Genomic DNA, 16,778 nt, shown 5'->3' with positions numbered 1-16,778 from the left:
GCACCAGTGCATAGTAGATGTCCAGATAATTCCTGGGAAACAGGGCCTCAGCGCACTCAGTTGCTCTGGAAGACAAACCTTGTAATAATGAATACCCCTCTTCCTCCTCCCTTCTCTTAGGTTGTCTATCTGAGCAGACATCATATGTTATGGAATATCTCTTTGGTCCACGTGTATCAGCTGTCCTGGCTACATCCCCTCCCAAGATCTTGCCCACCTCTAGCCTACTGGTGAGGAGGGAATGTTGGAGAGACGGTGCTGATGCTGTGCAAGCACTGCTCAGCAGTAGTCAAAACACTGGTGTGTTACCAACACCTTTCAAGACACTAATAAACAGCACAGAGCTATGGGGGCTGCTGTGGAGAAAATAAGCTATGCCTCAGCCAGACCTAGTACACATATACAGACATTCAAGAGGAAAATAAAAGAAAATTATTTCTGACTGATGCAGTAGAGAAAATCAGTACATTTGCCTTTAATGATAAATACAGTCTAATAATATCCATGCTCAATTTGGTTTGAATCCTTAATTTTGCAACACTGGTTTGAAAATTATCATTGTGTGTTTTACGTTCTTGGATAGTGATTAAGCTTGCAAGCAAAAAGATCCTAAATTCTAATAGCATATGCCATTTATTAAAAGCCAAGTATATTACTGAAGTCCTGACATTCATGATCCTTCAGTCCTTAAATCGCTAAAAATCACTCTAATAAGATTCATGACTTACACCAGTATTATAATTATTGGTGCTAATTTTCCTCAGACCTGCTATTGACAAAGTATATGGACCAAATTACCCTCTGCAATCAGTTAAATTCTCTCACTCTGTTTCTCTGATGGTGGATGTGTAATGTAACTCATAAATGGGCACTTGTTTCACGTAGAGCTTACAATTTAAGCACTGGCTGACAGTTTTAGACTTAGCAAAATTGGAGAACATCCATGGATTCAGTTTAACTTTTTAAAGTGACAGTAATTGAGGATCATAATTGTAATATTGAGCATACAGAGAAAAATAGAAGCATATGTGCACAGAAACAGAACAGTTGTCTTAGATCTGCTAAAGCAGTTGCCTTGAACAAAAATTAACATCTGTAGCTAGTAAGGCATTTTACAACCACTTTCTCCTTCACTCTAGTCCTTAGACTAGAGACTGGGAGAAGATGTCAACTGATGTTATAGCTCAATGGAAGAAAAAAACAGGTAGAATAGACGGCAGAGAGCCTTCTCTTATTTTGACTCAATACACAACATATCCATAGAAACAAAAAATGGATTTTTGGGGTTGTTGTTTTTTTTTTTTTTCCCCAAGAAAAAAGAATATAAGGAAGGGTTCTAAGGCATTCCTCAAAGGAAAACACCTTTTCTAATCCTACGCACTTTCTCCTATGTTATCCTTAAGGAAGTCTATCACCCAAAAGAAGGAAGTATCTGTATACAGGCACTTAAAATTATTCTTTTAATCTTTTCCTAGGCAGATGTGTGTTTCAATGATACATTCACTACTAGCAGAATATATGACACTCATTCAATACTTCTGTTGATCTTGTTAACCCATTATACACTGTTCAGTTATTTCACAATAGGTTTTCACTCTGAGGTTCTGGTCTAGCAATAGTAACAAGTTTACAAAGTTTACTTTCTTTAGATGAAGATTATATGCAAGATTCTTTTGTTAGATTTCCCCTAAATTCATTATGAAATACTTTTTAAATAAAAACAGAACAAACAGTGTGCACAACCTCTGTTGCACAGGTAGCAGCTATGGGCTACTTAACCATAGCTTTGATAACTGCTTCTCCTGCAGCTGTGCTTCAACCTACCTTTAAACTGTTAATGCAAGAATACATACATTCCCTTTTGGTGACAGCATGAGAAATGGAATATATAAACCTGCTTTTAGCAGAGAATTTGCCACAAGGTTCTTAAGCCTTCATTGGCTATTTTGTAAGTTCAAGCAGTTTGTGAACAGTGGCAGAAAAATCCCTTCAAAAGCATTTTCCTAACTCCAACCCAATTGTTTAATGCCAAAAGCAGTTCTAATCAACTTCTTTTTTACCCCCTTTTTCATACCTGAAGTCTAAAGAAAATGAGGACAACAGTAGAAAGAATTCATTATATACATATTAGTGTTCTGAAGTCAGGAAACAGGATTAATCATACCCAAAATACCCAGAAGAAAGTGTGTTTATAATCCCTGTACATTCTCATTAGGCACTTGAAACCAGTCTGTGGAAATCTTTAATTGGGGAAGAAATTCTATACAAAATCTTTGCCCCCGAATTGACTGAATCAGGGCTCTAGGGGAAAAACAACATGATTAGCTTTGGCAGTTAGGCTCAGCTGAAAGTCTGAATAAGAAAACAGATTCCCTTAAAGAATATTGCTGCCTGTTGGCCTAACTCAGAGCACACCTCTCACTGTGGTATGGACATCCCTACAGAAATCAGTGAATCTTATCCAGTGTATTTTTGAGTTCAGGGAAAAGGGCTCAGAGGTGGTTTTTTTCCTTTCTGATCCTATGAAGGTTACAGTAATCACAATCACCTATTCACAAATTTCTCCTTATTTTAACATAGATTGCTCATGGGGTAGACTTCGGTGATAACTAAATTCTGACTTTTTTTTTTTTTTTCTAGTTTATTTTTAAGAAAAATCCTTTCCCTGTTTTCCCCCCTTTAATGTGCTAGTCCTCTCTTCCTCTGACCAGACTGTAACTAGGAAATTTAGGAGATGAAAACTACCAAATGTATTTGACTACGTAGATAGAGTTGGAAGCTCTATCTCCATTCTCCAGCATCTCTCTGTCTCTCTGGTAAGTTCTATAGCCTTTGTGCTCAGCCCAAGAAACCTGGGATGGCAACTGAACATCATTGAACACACCATATGATAGCTGTGTTAGCCTGACAGAAAACAGAAAAGCTGCTGAAAGTACCTAAATGGCACTAACCTAAGCCCAGAGAGTGCAGCACCAGTCTCGTCCTCCTGCTCTTCTGTTCCACTTTCACAGTGGTGGTAAAACACAAAAGAAACTGTGGAGGAAGAACTGGAGAGGAGATCTGGGAAGGTGAAGGACAAAGTTGAATGACTCTACCACAAGCCAGCAGTGGACATTCTTCAAATAGATTAATAATGGTGAAGTAAGATGTTTTTAAAGAATTCTGCTAGGATGAGAAAGTTGTGTAGAGTGGGCAGAGTCAGAGTAAGGACAAAAATTGGAAAACCATCATCTCTGAAGATGGCTGAACAAAAGCAAAGCTGGGGCACAGGGACAACTTGGAAAGTTTGTGAGTAAAACAGATGCCCAAAAAAGAAAAAAAAAAAAGCTAAAGCCTCACCAAAGGAACAGAGAATACTTCCATTAGCCCTCCTATGATGTGGAAATCCAAATAGCTATATTTTCTGGACAGGCAAATATATGCAAATATATGTAAATATTATGCAGATTGTATCTTCAGCTTTTTTGATGCCCGGTGTAGTCAGGTCTATGATATAGTTATCCAGAAGGAATCAGTGAATTCTTGCTGGCGAGGCAGAAGCATTTGGATATGGATGGAGATCAAGTAGTTTTTCTTCCAATTCTACTTTAATAACTGAAGCAGAGTGGATAACTCTCTGAATTAGGCCATGTGCTAACTGGAAGTCATCTGTAAAAACGATCAGAGGAGCCATGTATCTATGCATTGAAATAAAGGGATATATGTCTTCTTCTAGGAATTCCAAACTACGAGACTGTTGCTATAAATCACACTCCAATTTTTGTGCTTCACATAAGGAGTCACTAGGGATTTGGGGAAAATCCATCCAGAGTTAACTATCTATAGCTTGTAAAATTAACTAAGAAATAATTTACACTAATTTAAAATATTTTTTACAAGCAGATAGTATATAATGAGCAATATAAACCATTATTCTGTACTCTACATTGCATTTCTATTTAATTATTTTATATTTCTATTTAAATATTATAACCTGAGGTTTCACACTGGGTAAGGCTTTTTGACGAGTTCTGAAAAGACAACTGAATATCAGCATCTGTCCTTCAACAGACAAAGAGGCTCAAAGGCAGAAGAGGGAAAAAGATAACAGTGGCTACCATTTGATGGAACATTCCCAAGCATTTTTTGCAAATAGTTGCTCAAGTGAATGAGCTGTAATTAACTATTCACATCCTTCTTGTGTTTGCTTTCCACAAATATTCCAGCATATTGGTTTATTGGCATGAATGATCAATGCGGTGATGACTTTGCATTTGTAATTATTATTATTATTTTTACTAGCAGGCAGATTCTGAGAGATATCCTCAACCAATTAGGAAAAAGCCACATGACTGATATGCCCAATAGAAGGAGTGCCTTCTGAATTTTTAATATCAGATACTTTGATTAAACTGCCATCCAATAACCTGCATATGAAAAATATTTATAGAAATTATTAAAAAAAATCAGATGTGAAAATAACAAATGGAAAATGAAGCAAAAGGCCTCTCATCACAAATGAATTATTATTTACCCAACTCTGTTGCTGATATATGACTTTCTCCACTATTTCAGCGATATAATCAAGTTTTATAGAAACCTGAACTGCCCAGCAACTGGGTGACTCAAGGTAATTCAATGACTGTATTTCATCACTACATCCAGAAAGTAAAGTGCAACCAATAGTCAGGTTCAGCCCTGATGGTATCAGGAAGTCTGAGTTAAGCTGTAACATGCTATTTCACCTTGACTGAATCTTCATCATCTTATCTTTATCTAACAGGTCCACCACCAACTGACAGAAGAAGTTAAGACTGAGAAGGAGTGGTTCCATGTGTGAAACAAGCTTTGCATTACTGAATTTTTAATAACAGAAAACATTCGGTTTTCTGTTCTATTTACAGAGTAGTGTATCAGGGAGGAAGAAATACAGTGCCCCATTTTGAGGTGTCTGTTTTCCTGCCTATCACCAGCACATTGCAGTTTCTTCTGAAGATGCAGCCCATCCCAGGATGGCTCTCTGTACTAGCACCATTTCAGGCTACTCAATACCACAGACAAAGGAAGTTTCAGCTAAACTCTGTAAGTGCTGGATTTATTTAAAGTTTTGGTTCACCCCTTTCATTATCAAATCTATAGCCTTCTCAGGAAGTTTTGTCACGTCTACCTTCTCTTTATTATGGAAAAGCAGTACTCTCCCTATTGTTAAGGTTGCAACTAGCTTTTCAAGTCCTATATTTGCCCTTCTTTAACTTTGGCTTGGAAATTGGTTTGGCCTTAAAATTTCCATACTTTGAAGGAAAAGAAGGATAATTAATTTTCTTCAAACAGTGTATAATCAAACTATTTTTGATTTAGAGGTCAATTAAAAATTACCGTGATTGGAAATTTACTTATTTAATATTTTGCTACCTCAAAAGCTGCTTATTATAACCTCTTAAAACTTTTCCTGCACTTAGATCCATTTGATAACTCTCAGACTTCTTAATTAAAAATAAAAACCCCAAACCTGCAATTTTGGAAGTGTATTAGATTTTTCCTGCAGATTACCTTTGGCCATACTCTTGTCCCTTTATTTCAACAGATACTTTTGTTTTCTGTTGGATTCAGTAGGAAAAAAAGTGGTGGATCTTCAGAAGAAATAGTAAGATATCTTCACCATATCTTCAACTAGGAAAAAAAAAAGATAAGTTCTCTAATTCTTTTTAATGGGTTATTTGATAAATGAGACTGTGGTGGGTTGACCTTCACTGGACATCAGCTGCCCACCAAGCTGCTCCATCCCAACCCCTTCCCAGCTGGACATGGGGGGAGAAAATAAGACGGAAAATGACTCCTAGGTTGAGATAAGACAGTTTACTAAAGGAAAAGCAAAAGCAAAAGTTTCACCCACACAAGCAATGAGCAAAAAAACCCCATTCATTCTCCACTTCTCATAAGCAGATCTCCAGCCCATGGTTGCTCTAGAACACAAACCTAAATAATGGATGCCCCCCATTTCTCATAATTCCCTTAGCTTTTATGTCTGAGCTGATGTCATATGGTATGGAATATCCCTTTGTTCAGTTTGAGTCAGCTGGCCTGGTTGTGTCCCCCCCCAGAATCTTGCCCACGCCGAGCCTACTGATAGGGGGCAATGTTGGGGAGACAACACTGATGCTGTGTGAGCACTGCTCAGCAGTAGACAAAACATTGGTGTGTTATCAAAGCCTTTCCAGCTCCCAATGCAAGGCACAGCACTGTGAGAGCTGATATGGGAAAATTTACTCAGCCAGCCACAATACAGAGAGTTTTTTTTATTACAAGGCTCATCTACATTAGTATGTCAACTCATGTCAGTAATGTGCTCCTGGAATGAACCTTTTGACGGTCCCCACTCACTAAACCTACCTGTGTCCTGTTCTGTCCAGAAGTCTTGGCTGGAGCTAGTCCTAAGGAAAGACACCTGAGAAATACAATGTGAATGCCAGGTACTCAGTGTCTGCTGCTTCTCTTCATAGATCTGATCTAGCTGTATCCCTTCACTTGTTCCCCTTGATGTAGCCAGAAGACTACAGAACCCTTTGTGAAAGATGAAAGCATCTGCCACAAGACCAGTAGCACATGCAGAAGAAGGAGAACACAGGGAAGGTCCTCACTGTGGAACCAAGTCAACAGTCAGAAAAAGCAGGTAATTAACAAGGAAAGCTAAAAGGCGTGTAAAAAGAATACCTTACTGAGGGGATTGAGAAGGAATATTTTAACTAAATCAGAAACAAATGAAATCCTTCAAATGGCACAGATCCAGAACTTGACCAGGGTTGCAAAATTGTCAATCACTATGCAGGAAAAACAGAAGTATTCATCATTAGCATGATGTATTCATCTCTTACAGTGATTAATTAAATACTTTCTATTCCATTAGTAACTGGGGAGGATGTGAAACAAAAACCATTAAGCATTTTAGAATCTACTGTGCCCGATAACTTGCACCCAGTAGTATTAATGAATTGGCTTAGGAGCTCTCTGAATATTAATGTTGATTTTGAACAAATTTTGATTTGTGGGGAAAAAAGTTCCAGAGGACTAGTAAAGAGTGCTGCTATTTTAAAAAGAGAGAAATGAGATGATATGGGGAACTATAGGCTACTTAGTCTGATATCAGCTTCTCTTAAAACCATGGAAGGGCCTGTATGGGACACAGTCAGTAAAAAATTTAAGATTTTAGCATAAATAATGCCAGATAATGTGGTTTTATGGAAAATAGATCTTATAACAAAAATGTGTTATCATTTTTTCATAAGATCATCTAAGTCTGGGTGATAAAGTGTTGACATAATATGCTTAGATTTCTGGGTTAGTGTCATCCCATTTATGTTACATTACAAATTTTAAAAATAGCACAGTATAGACACAGAACAAACCAGTGTAAAAAAAAAATGAAATAGATTAAAAATCTGCTAATGAATAAAGCACAAATAGGAATTGCAGATGGGATCCAATATAAAATGAAGGCGTTTGTAACTGTTTCATAGAACTGTGCGAATCATCTTGAATCAGACTTATCTAATACTTTGTCTTCTACAGCCCTTAGGATGATTCAGAGGGAGGTGCTCAGACAAACCTAAGGGTAGGGGTGTGTGAAAATTTGTGACACATTAGTACTCCCTAACTGAGTTTGACTGAAATAAGTGCTGTTTCTATTAGTAGCTAACCCTGAAAAGTCTGGGTACCCCTATGCCTGTCTTGCAGTCTCTTTGTGAATCTGCTTCAATTCTTCACCCCAAAGATTTCCTTATTTTCAGATTCTTACTGCAAATTATATGGAACAGTATATCTTTTTCCATTTTGCTCTTTCTAATTGCTTTTTACTTTGCCTCTTCCTTTGTGTGCATGTGTGTGCATGTGTGCATGTGCGTGTGTGTGTTTTATAAGACAAACATTCACTTTAGCCTTCATTACAGTTTGTAAATTTGACATCCATTTTTTCATGGTCAACAGCCCCAGTGACTTCCATCTTTTTTCATAAGAGCAGTTTTTAATGCTCTTGATCATTCCCATTGTCCTTCACTGAACCCTCTCTAAATCAGCATTATTGTTTATAAGATGGAGTCACTGGTACTGCACACAGTATTTCAGATCAGACTATAGCATTGGCAGTTTAATCCTTTTTCTATTAGTTCCCATTCTTTATGCATCTTAATATGTTTGCTTATCTGGTACAGCTGCACATTAAGCAGAAGTCTTTACTGAAGTAATTTACAAGGATAACTAGGCCCCTTTTTAGACTTGGTACGCTAATTTAGAGTTCTATGAGGTGTTGAGTAATTCATATTTTTTCCACCTGGTGTACCTTACTTTGCTTTTGTTGATAATTTATTTGTCAGAGTAGGTCACACAGTTTTGTTTGTTTCAGAGTTGCGCACAAACATCTCTGAACTCAGGTTGAACTATTTTTTATCCCTTGCAAATTTTGCTGCCTCACAGCAATTCCCTTTTCCTAGATGATTAATAAATAAGTAGATGAGCAGGAACCTTGGGGCCCACTGCTGTTATCCTTTGACATGATGAAATTGACCATTTAATCCTGCCCTTCACCTCCTTTTCCTCTACCACTTCTTGATCCATCACTACTTAGCTTCCTTCGTAGCTTCTTGTAAAGAATTTTGTCAGTGGCCCAGAGAGGTTAGAATAAATTATGCCAGCTGCTCTTCTATGTTAACATATTCAAGGAGTTCTAGGAGATTAACACAACAATATTTCCCTCTGCAGGAATTGTGCTGATTGGCCCCTATTTGGCCATGGTCTCCCAAATGTTTTTCTACTTTGTTTTAAATTATTATTTCAACTAATTCATTATGTTCACCTATAAGGCTTTCTGGTCTATTACTCCACAAAACACCCAGAACTTCTTTGAATACCTAAGTATTTAAAGACACATATATTTAAAGAGCATTTCCATATTTGTTCTGATGCTCTTCTATATATTTATCCATTATCTACAGGTAGTACTATTTCTTTAATGGTGGAATTTCTAGGTGACAATTTGGTGGTAAAACTACAACGGATGAGACAAGTTAAAAGCACTTATGAACATGGCTTTTGGGTAGATGAACAGGTTAAAAGCAGCTTGTAATATGAAGTGCTGTTGCTACTGAATGCATTATTCCTTACTCATCCTATTGTTGTGAATACATTGGAACCTGGGCCCGGACTTCAGTGAGAACAAAGAGGCAGAGACTCAAACATTAAATAAGGCTTTGAAAAAAGCACTCAAAAATCTGAAATACAAAATATTTAGCAGGGCATTAAGGAAACTTAGTCCATTTTCTACATTCATATGAACAGGTAACTTAACTGTGTTCTGTGAACAGATAAAAGGAAAAGACTTATTTTTCATCTTTAGTTGTGAAGCAAAAAATGTCATGCAGAGGTACTGATTATGGCTAGTAGCAAAAGGGATTCAAAGTACAGTTACTACATGCTTTTTTAACCACAAATCTTACGAGGCTGTCAAATAATTTGCCAATTGGTGGAATTTCACTCACTTAAAGTCTTAAAGACAAGAGTAAATTTCCTGATAAAAGAAGTGTAGAGAAAGAAGTTAAAGTTAACATAGGAGTTGCCAAGAAAAATTGTTCATGTGTAAATATATTTATTGTCACAAATTATTTTTAGTTACTACTCGTATACATCATACAGCTGATTGGTTCTGCCAGTGGGCTACATTCTCCCTGGTTTGCTTTCTCTAAGCAGCTCAGCAACCCATTTTGGTTCCTTTAAATAGCTCAGCAAATCATCAAATGGAGCCTGTCTGTGAGTCTTAACTTGATCTATGTCAAGGCATCAGGACGCGGAGGAAGCCCTCGGATATGCAGCTGGGAAGAGGAGAGGCTTTCAAGTGTTAAGAGGAGATAGTGGGACCAAGCATCCTGCTCTGAAGGTGTGGTCCTCACCAAACCTATGAGGGGAGGATCATGAGGAGCTTTGGATGTGGCTGTGTGTCTGCTGCTGTTGTCTATTCTACCTGACCCATCCAATACATGCATCACCTCTGAAGGAGGAATATGTCACAAGGAGGAGGAAAGAACTGCTTAGCCCAGCACAGTATGCCCCAGCCCTAAAAAGTCATTTCACTGTTAAGGTATGGCTCTCTAGTCATGAATACCTCTATTAGACACTCACAGTGGTCTCCAAGGACTTTCAGGTTGACCCAACAGAGACTATACAGCACACTTAACTCCCCACACCTCCAAGTGTTTTATGGATCTAAAATCTGAGAACTCGTCAAAAATTACCATAGAAGTTTGTCAAAATATTGAAAACTGGGTCCTGAGGCAGCATTTGGGAAAGTGTTGGTTCACCACAACAGCAGCACAGGTATAAGGAAACATATGGCAAATTCTGAAAATTTGTTGACCTTAAAAAGAAAGTTGTCTCAACTCAGCCCCCAGCTTCTCATTTTCACAAATATTCTAATAAAGAACTTGATTGGCACAAAACAGAGAAATTGTGAATTCTTATCCTTGCTGTTGTACCGAAGAACAGAAACACGGCGTATGATTGCAATTACCGGTGATGCAAGACTACTTGGGTAATTGACACAAACTGTTAACCTGAAAGCTACAGATTAATAAGCATTCTAAGTTTGTAAATGGATTTTGGTTTTAGATTTACTGAGTTAAATCGGAATTATTTATCCAGATCTCAGCTGCGTGATTCAAAATAGTCTGCAGGACTAATTATGACTAACTTTATTCTTTGAGTGCACCTGCCATTTGTTTCTAAAACCATAAGGAAAGGAAAAATATGTTTCAATAAATAATGATATCCTGAGGCCAGCCCACTTATATTTGTTTTTTCACTTATGCATGTATTTTTTCAGGCACTTTTTATTGATTTAGTATATGCTTAAAATACAGATTTGTTAGCTTCTACCCTGCCCATAGGTGGGTAAAATGCTCCAACAATTTGTGACCATAATTCAAGTGCATGTCTTGATGATATATTCTTAGAGGGACTAACAGGCAAAGTAGGACTAGACTGAGTTTGTTCTCCCCTCTACTGGCATAAGTATTTGCTTAACTCCATCACAGTCTTAATTTCAACAGAAGAAAATTTCTTTTTTTTGAGAATATTTCTTTCATAAAAAGACTTAAAGTTCAATCTCAGTGAGGGCCTAAGCATGACAAGTTGGCAGCCCAAGATGATCTTCCTCATAGTATGTCAGTCAGGGAAGATGGCAGGCAGTACTCCAGTGTTATCCTGCTTTCTATGTCCTGTCTGCCTCCAGTTCAAATAGACAGAATAAGAAGAGAAAAAGAGGAAGGGCAAAGAATAAGCCCCTTGCAAGCACTTTTCTGCCAGATATAGAAGCAAGACTGATATTTTCAGTCTTTCATGTGAGTGCAGTGTGCTCAGATGAAGTTTTGGCACAGCCCTCAAGTTCTAGCTAGGTTTAGGATTGCAAAGCATCCCGCAAAATGATGCTTCAGGACTCTGAACTTGAGCTTTGACCTAGTATTTGCAATGAAACAGAATACTGGCATAAACCAGATTTTTGGCAAGGTAGTGACTCTAAGTCATATTTTTGCACAATAAGAATAGGTTAACTTGCCCACCCCACTGCTTTAGACAAGTGAGACCAATATCCTTATGTGGATTTAGGTCTCCATTGAGAATGATAGAAATAAAGTGTCTTAATACCTGCAGTGCAACTATACTTTCAGACAACTTGGCTTTCTAGTTCACTCACAGGTCCTGGGCCATTGATCATCAGCACTGTGTGTGTGTGTGTGTTTTTGGCCTTGGATTAGTCCTTGGGACTAATTCAATTTTTTCTCTTGAAAATCTAATTTGGGTGAAATGTGGGGGAGCTTTCCTCCTGTGGCAGTTCATTTCAGACCATTCATTGTAGGCAGTGTAGGCAAGACTACTGGCTTTACCTCATCATTTTTTGCAAAATCTTGCAGATTTATCTGTGTAGGATATTCCAGACAATAAATCTAATGCCTGAGAACAGAAACTTTGGGGCCATGCCAGTGAGCTGTGACAGTTCTCAGGTTTAGGCACTTTTAAGTGAAAAAAAGGGACAAAAAAGATATACTCATTAAGGCCACCACTTGGAACCAAAAGGATACACAGGGTCATTGACTAATCAGTGTGGATGTGCCTAGTTTGTTCTAGAGGGAGCTAAACCAGAGCAATGTGAAATGTACAATCAATCTGCCACTTAGCCTGGGGCCAAGGGACCATTGGCCAAGATAGATGTCTTTACCAGGGTAAGTGCAGTTTCTGAGAAGGTGCACCTTTGCCTTGGATCATTGTCTTTGAAATGGGACCATCACACTTTCCAAACACACAGGAATGTGAGAATGGCAACATTGTGAAATATTTTTGTGAAAGCAAATTGTATCAGTCAAAGGTGGAGTGAAAGATGAGAGGTTTGGAGCCTGGTTAGATTGCTAGAGTCCAGAAAGCCCTTGGGTCAGATTGTTCTTTTCCCATCACGGTGTGATGTTTACACTGGCATAGATGCTTCTGTAACACTCCTGCAGCTGGGGAAGTAACGGGACAGGGTGCGGCAGCAAGGTGAGTGGTGCCACAGGAGCAATGCTCTTCTGAATCCTGGGAGTCGTGACTGCTTGGGCCAGGCATAGAGTGAGAGCAAAGGGAGCTGAGCTGGGATGTCAGAGGGCTTCTGCAGGTGCAAGTGGTAAGGGTGTCAGTCCTTTCTATGAAAATGCTTGCTGCCTAAATCTCATCCCATGGAGTAAAGTGTGCTGTTATACATGAGTTGCCCAGTGGAAACTAAATTAAACTACTCTGGAGATTGTAGGAGTGAAAGATTTCATTTCCTAGAAAAAACTGATTTAAAACTGCTTATCCTACCTACCTGTCTATCTATCATAGGTAATTCCAGGTGCCTATCACTGTCAGTACCAGTCCTGTATTGGAAATCTCTTTATATCAAGTCGTCTCACAGGATATTATCAAAGGATTCAACAAAACCAGATCCTAGGAGAAAAAAAAAAGCTCTTACAGCTCTGCAATTACCTCCAGTTTTAGCCAGATTAAAATTATAGGGAAGAGCTGAATTTTAATTCTCTTGAAATTCTGGCATAAAGGCCTAATTATGATGTTTGTGTTTTGAATCTATTTCATAAGCAGGTGATATAAATAAATTCCTGAACAGAGGGTTCTTTAGAGGAGTAGACAATGGTAGCTTTGGCACTCCAAACAGACTGATGGAGCAAGGCTTCACAGATGCATGATTTGTATTTTACTGTGGTCTCACTGGACACTTTTTGAATACATATAATATTAAAATATATTCCCTTAAGCAATAAGAAAAAGACAATTCATAAGGGATATAAAAAGGAAAACTTCCTTTTTGATCAAAATTCAGTAATTAAAACCATTTTTACTAAGGTTTACTACTAAGTGCTTCACTAGCTGGTAACTGTTTTAGTGTTGCAGCCAGCTAAATACACACTTTGGTGAGGAAGTACTTTACTTTTTTTTCTGTTTTTCCTTAAATATTTGCATTTAGATAGTACTCCTATAATATGAGAAATTTTATGGAAAACTGGAATTTCATACATTGAAAGGAAAAGGAAGATAGGTTATGTATCAAAGACAAGCAAAGAAGCAAGGGAGGAAACGGAAAGAAGGACTTATGAAACAAAATTAGGAAGCAAAGAGGACACTAGTAAGAGGGCACAGATATGGCAAATGGAAAGTTTGAAGAATTATTTGAAGAAACATATTAATGTTGCAGCGTTGAAATGCTTTGATTTTTTTTTTCTATTCTAAAAAAAATTAGGAAAGGTGAGACACAGAAAGAACGAAAGAGCTCATATTTCCTTTAATTCAACCTTTAAAGAAAGTGAGATCTCAAACATTGGCATACTGTAACTGGACTCCTGGCATTGCAATACCTTGTTCATCATGCAAGAATGTTGTGACTCATGCAGAGGATCATCTGAGCTTCCACCTGCCTGGAATGAGACCCAGGCAAAGGCCTGCAATATGTTTGCTCACCTTTTGGCACTACAAAATACAGAATACTGAAATACAACTTCTCTGAGCAAATGTTTTCATTTCACATCACCCTCTGCAAAAGCATATTTTGCCTGACATTGGAAAATCTGCCAACATCCCAGTCACTTTCCAGTTCTTTCCAGAAAGAGTCTACTCTAAAGTGGAGCAGTAAAATCCCTAAAGATCAGTTTGGGTTTTGTCTGCACCAAAAAGCTGCACCACTGCATTGGTGGCAGGGAAGCAGTTTAGAAATAAAGGGGTCAAACTTTAGTCAACTGCTCACAGAAAAATAACTCCAACAAAACAGCAGGGCATTTAAAAAGTCACCTCCTGTTCTTATACATCTAGAGGAGAATACAACCCCCGTAACAGTGACAGCAGGCGTTTCGTATGTACTTCAGTGCAGTCAACCAATTTGGCTTTAATGTTCTTTTTTTTTTTTTGCAAAGTGCATCAGTAACATGCATAAAGCCCCTTCCCTCTGGTGTATTGTGAGCAGTAGACTCTGCCAGAGCACAAGGAGCAGGCAGCTGAGGCAAGGCAGCAGTGAAGTCAACAAGCTAAAACCACCTCGCCTGGTTCCACAGCAGGCACTGCTGGCCCTCACATCATGTTCTTGCCAACCATGCTGAAGCATACTACAGGACCTTTCCTGAATTTCCTGGCATCAAAACTAGGGATGCTGTTAATTGTTTTGGTATCGGCCAGTACACATTCTACATCTTTTGTTTCAGCACTCACCATAGTGGCCTCTGAAGATTGGATGGTTTTTGCTGTCTAGCAACCACCTGTGTCAGTGCAACCAGTGTGTCCACGGCAGTTCACTACTGATCTTCTCCTAGAGATTATTCCTTCTTCTCCCTCCCTCTCAACTCAGGGCCCCATCTCCTGACTCTGTAGCTCATATAATGGCTCCCTAACATGTTTCTGTGAAGATGAGCCAGGTTGGTTCCTGCTGTTTAAATCTCAATGCTTGTTTATCTGACTTACTATAAGCAAAATGAGTTAATGAGAATGCCGTAAGGAGTGGATCCAAGGGGAATATTTTCTGGTAGAAAACTCATAATGGAGAAGCTGGGATCACTAAAAGCCTTTCCCTAGCAGATATTTAACCAAGTACAGTTCTACCGACATCTCTTAGAGATATCAGGTACAGACTGAAGTGCAAGAAACCTAAAATGAATGTGAAGAATGAGCTATTCTGCATTTCCTGAACTTGGATTTAGAGAGGCTGAAGTATGCAGCCATGTTGATAGACAAGCTAGGCCAAAGAGCATTTAGACTCCTAGAAACCACCTAGAACACCTACATGGAATTGAGCTATTGTACAGTCATTTGAAGGTTAAAGTGCAGGAAGAAGGAGATTTTACATTTCTTTTTTAGACTTAGACGTGTTCGAAGAATTTTTTTGGACAGCATAAGACCTTTTGAGATTTGCTGCCCTCCATGACTAGAAACTCTGGGGGTTTTTTATTTGTTTAAAAGATTAAAGTGTTTCTGGTTAGGAGAAGGAACAAGAGAAACCCCAAGAAGCCCTTCCTTTTTTCCTCTAATTCTGAAGGAGCAAACTGATTATCATATATTCACTTTTTCTAAAGGCAGAGAGCAAGATGCAGCACAGGAAGTAAAAAATAGCACTAGAGCCTAAGGTAAACCCCAGAAGCTCTGACTAGCCATGGTGCTGGGTATTTTGTTGGGAAGAATGCAAACTGGTCAGAACTAGCAGACTGGAGAGTGCATATGTATATACTGGAGCCTTCTTCACCTAAAACTTATATTGGCATCAAAATACCTCAGTTAAAAATTCTGCCCCACCCACATACCTTATTACCATTAATATGGTCCCTATCTAAGGCACCTCAGTGCATTAGAATATCATAATTTAGTATTGAAATACAGCTATGCATCAAAAGGATACTCTCATCCCAACTTCCTTATCAGATGTGTAGGCAAATATGTCTCAGTATAGAGGACATGCAGTTACACAACTGTGATACTCTTAACTCTATCCCAACCCCTTATGACTGAGGACATCTTTTTTTTTTCACACCTACCACCCATGAGAATAATAGCAAAAGACAGTCTGAAGATTTTCTGTCTTCATAAATGTTGTAGACTGTATTCCGATTCATTGAAGCATGATCATAGTTTGACCATGATCTCTCACCAAAACAGAAACAGCATTTAAAAATTGCTCAAGGCACTCAGGCAAGCATCAAAATGGAACTGTTCAAGACAGACAAAGTACATCAAAAGTACCTTCTACCTCCACAGAATCCATTTTTCACCCTGGTTTGCAACCACTTAGCTAGTAACCTGTCAATACCCTCAGGAGAATTTAAGATGAATGTTCTTTTTTTCCCAGGAAATACATAGACTCAATAGGTTTTGATGCAGTACTTTTGTCACAAAACCTTTCCATTTACTATAATCAATACAAGATCTGGCTTTCCCATATGATGTTCATGGATGTAATTTGCGTGGGCAATAAAGTCCAGCAACCAGATTAATATTTTGCTTGCAAATACCTGTTTGTTTCTCCTTCAGCTTGGGAAAAACAATGAAATACAGTTGACACTGTTTTGGTTTCTCTTTAATCAAGGAAATTCTGTTTTTATGACTCAGTGGGATTCCCTACAGATTTGAAAAGAGGAGATTTAAGCCAGCAGTAGTGCCCCTGCTAGTCAAGGATCAAAAAACCTATATGGTGAAACAATTTCAGACTCTTAACTTGCAAACACACTTCTGTTAAATGAAAGAAGATGGAGATATAGCTC

The sequence above is a fragment of the Corapipo altera genome, unplaced genomic scaffold, assembly GCF_003945725.1.
Source record: "Corapipo altera isolate COAL_440 unplaced genomic scaffold, ASM394572v1 22, whole genome shotgun sequence".
NCBI lineage: Eukaryota > Metazoa > Chordata > Aves > Passeriformes > Pipridae > Corapipo > Corapipo altera.
The sequence above is the reverse complement of the archived record's forward strand: the minus strand, read 5'-3'. Positions refer to the sequence as shown.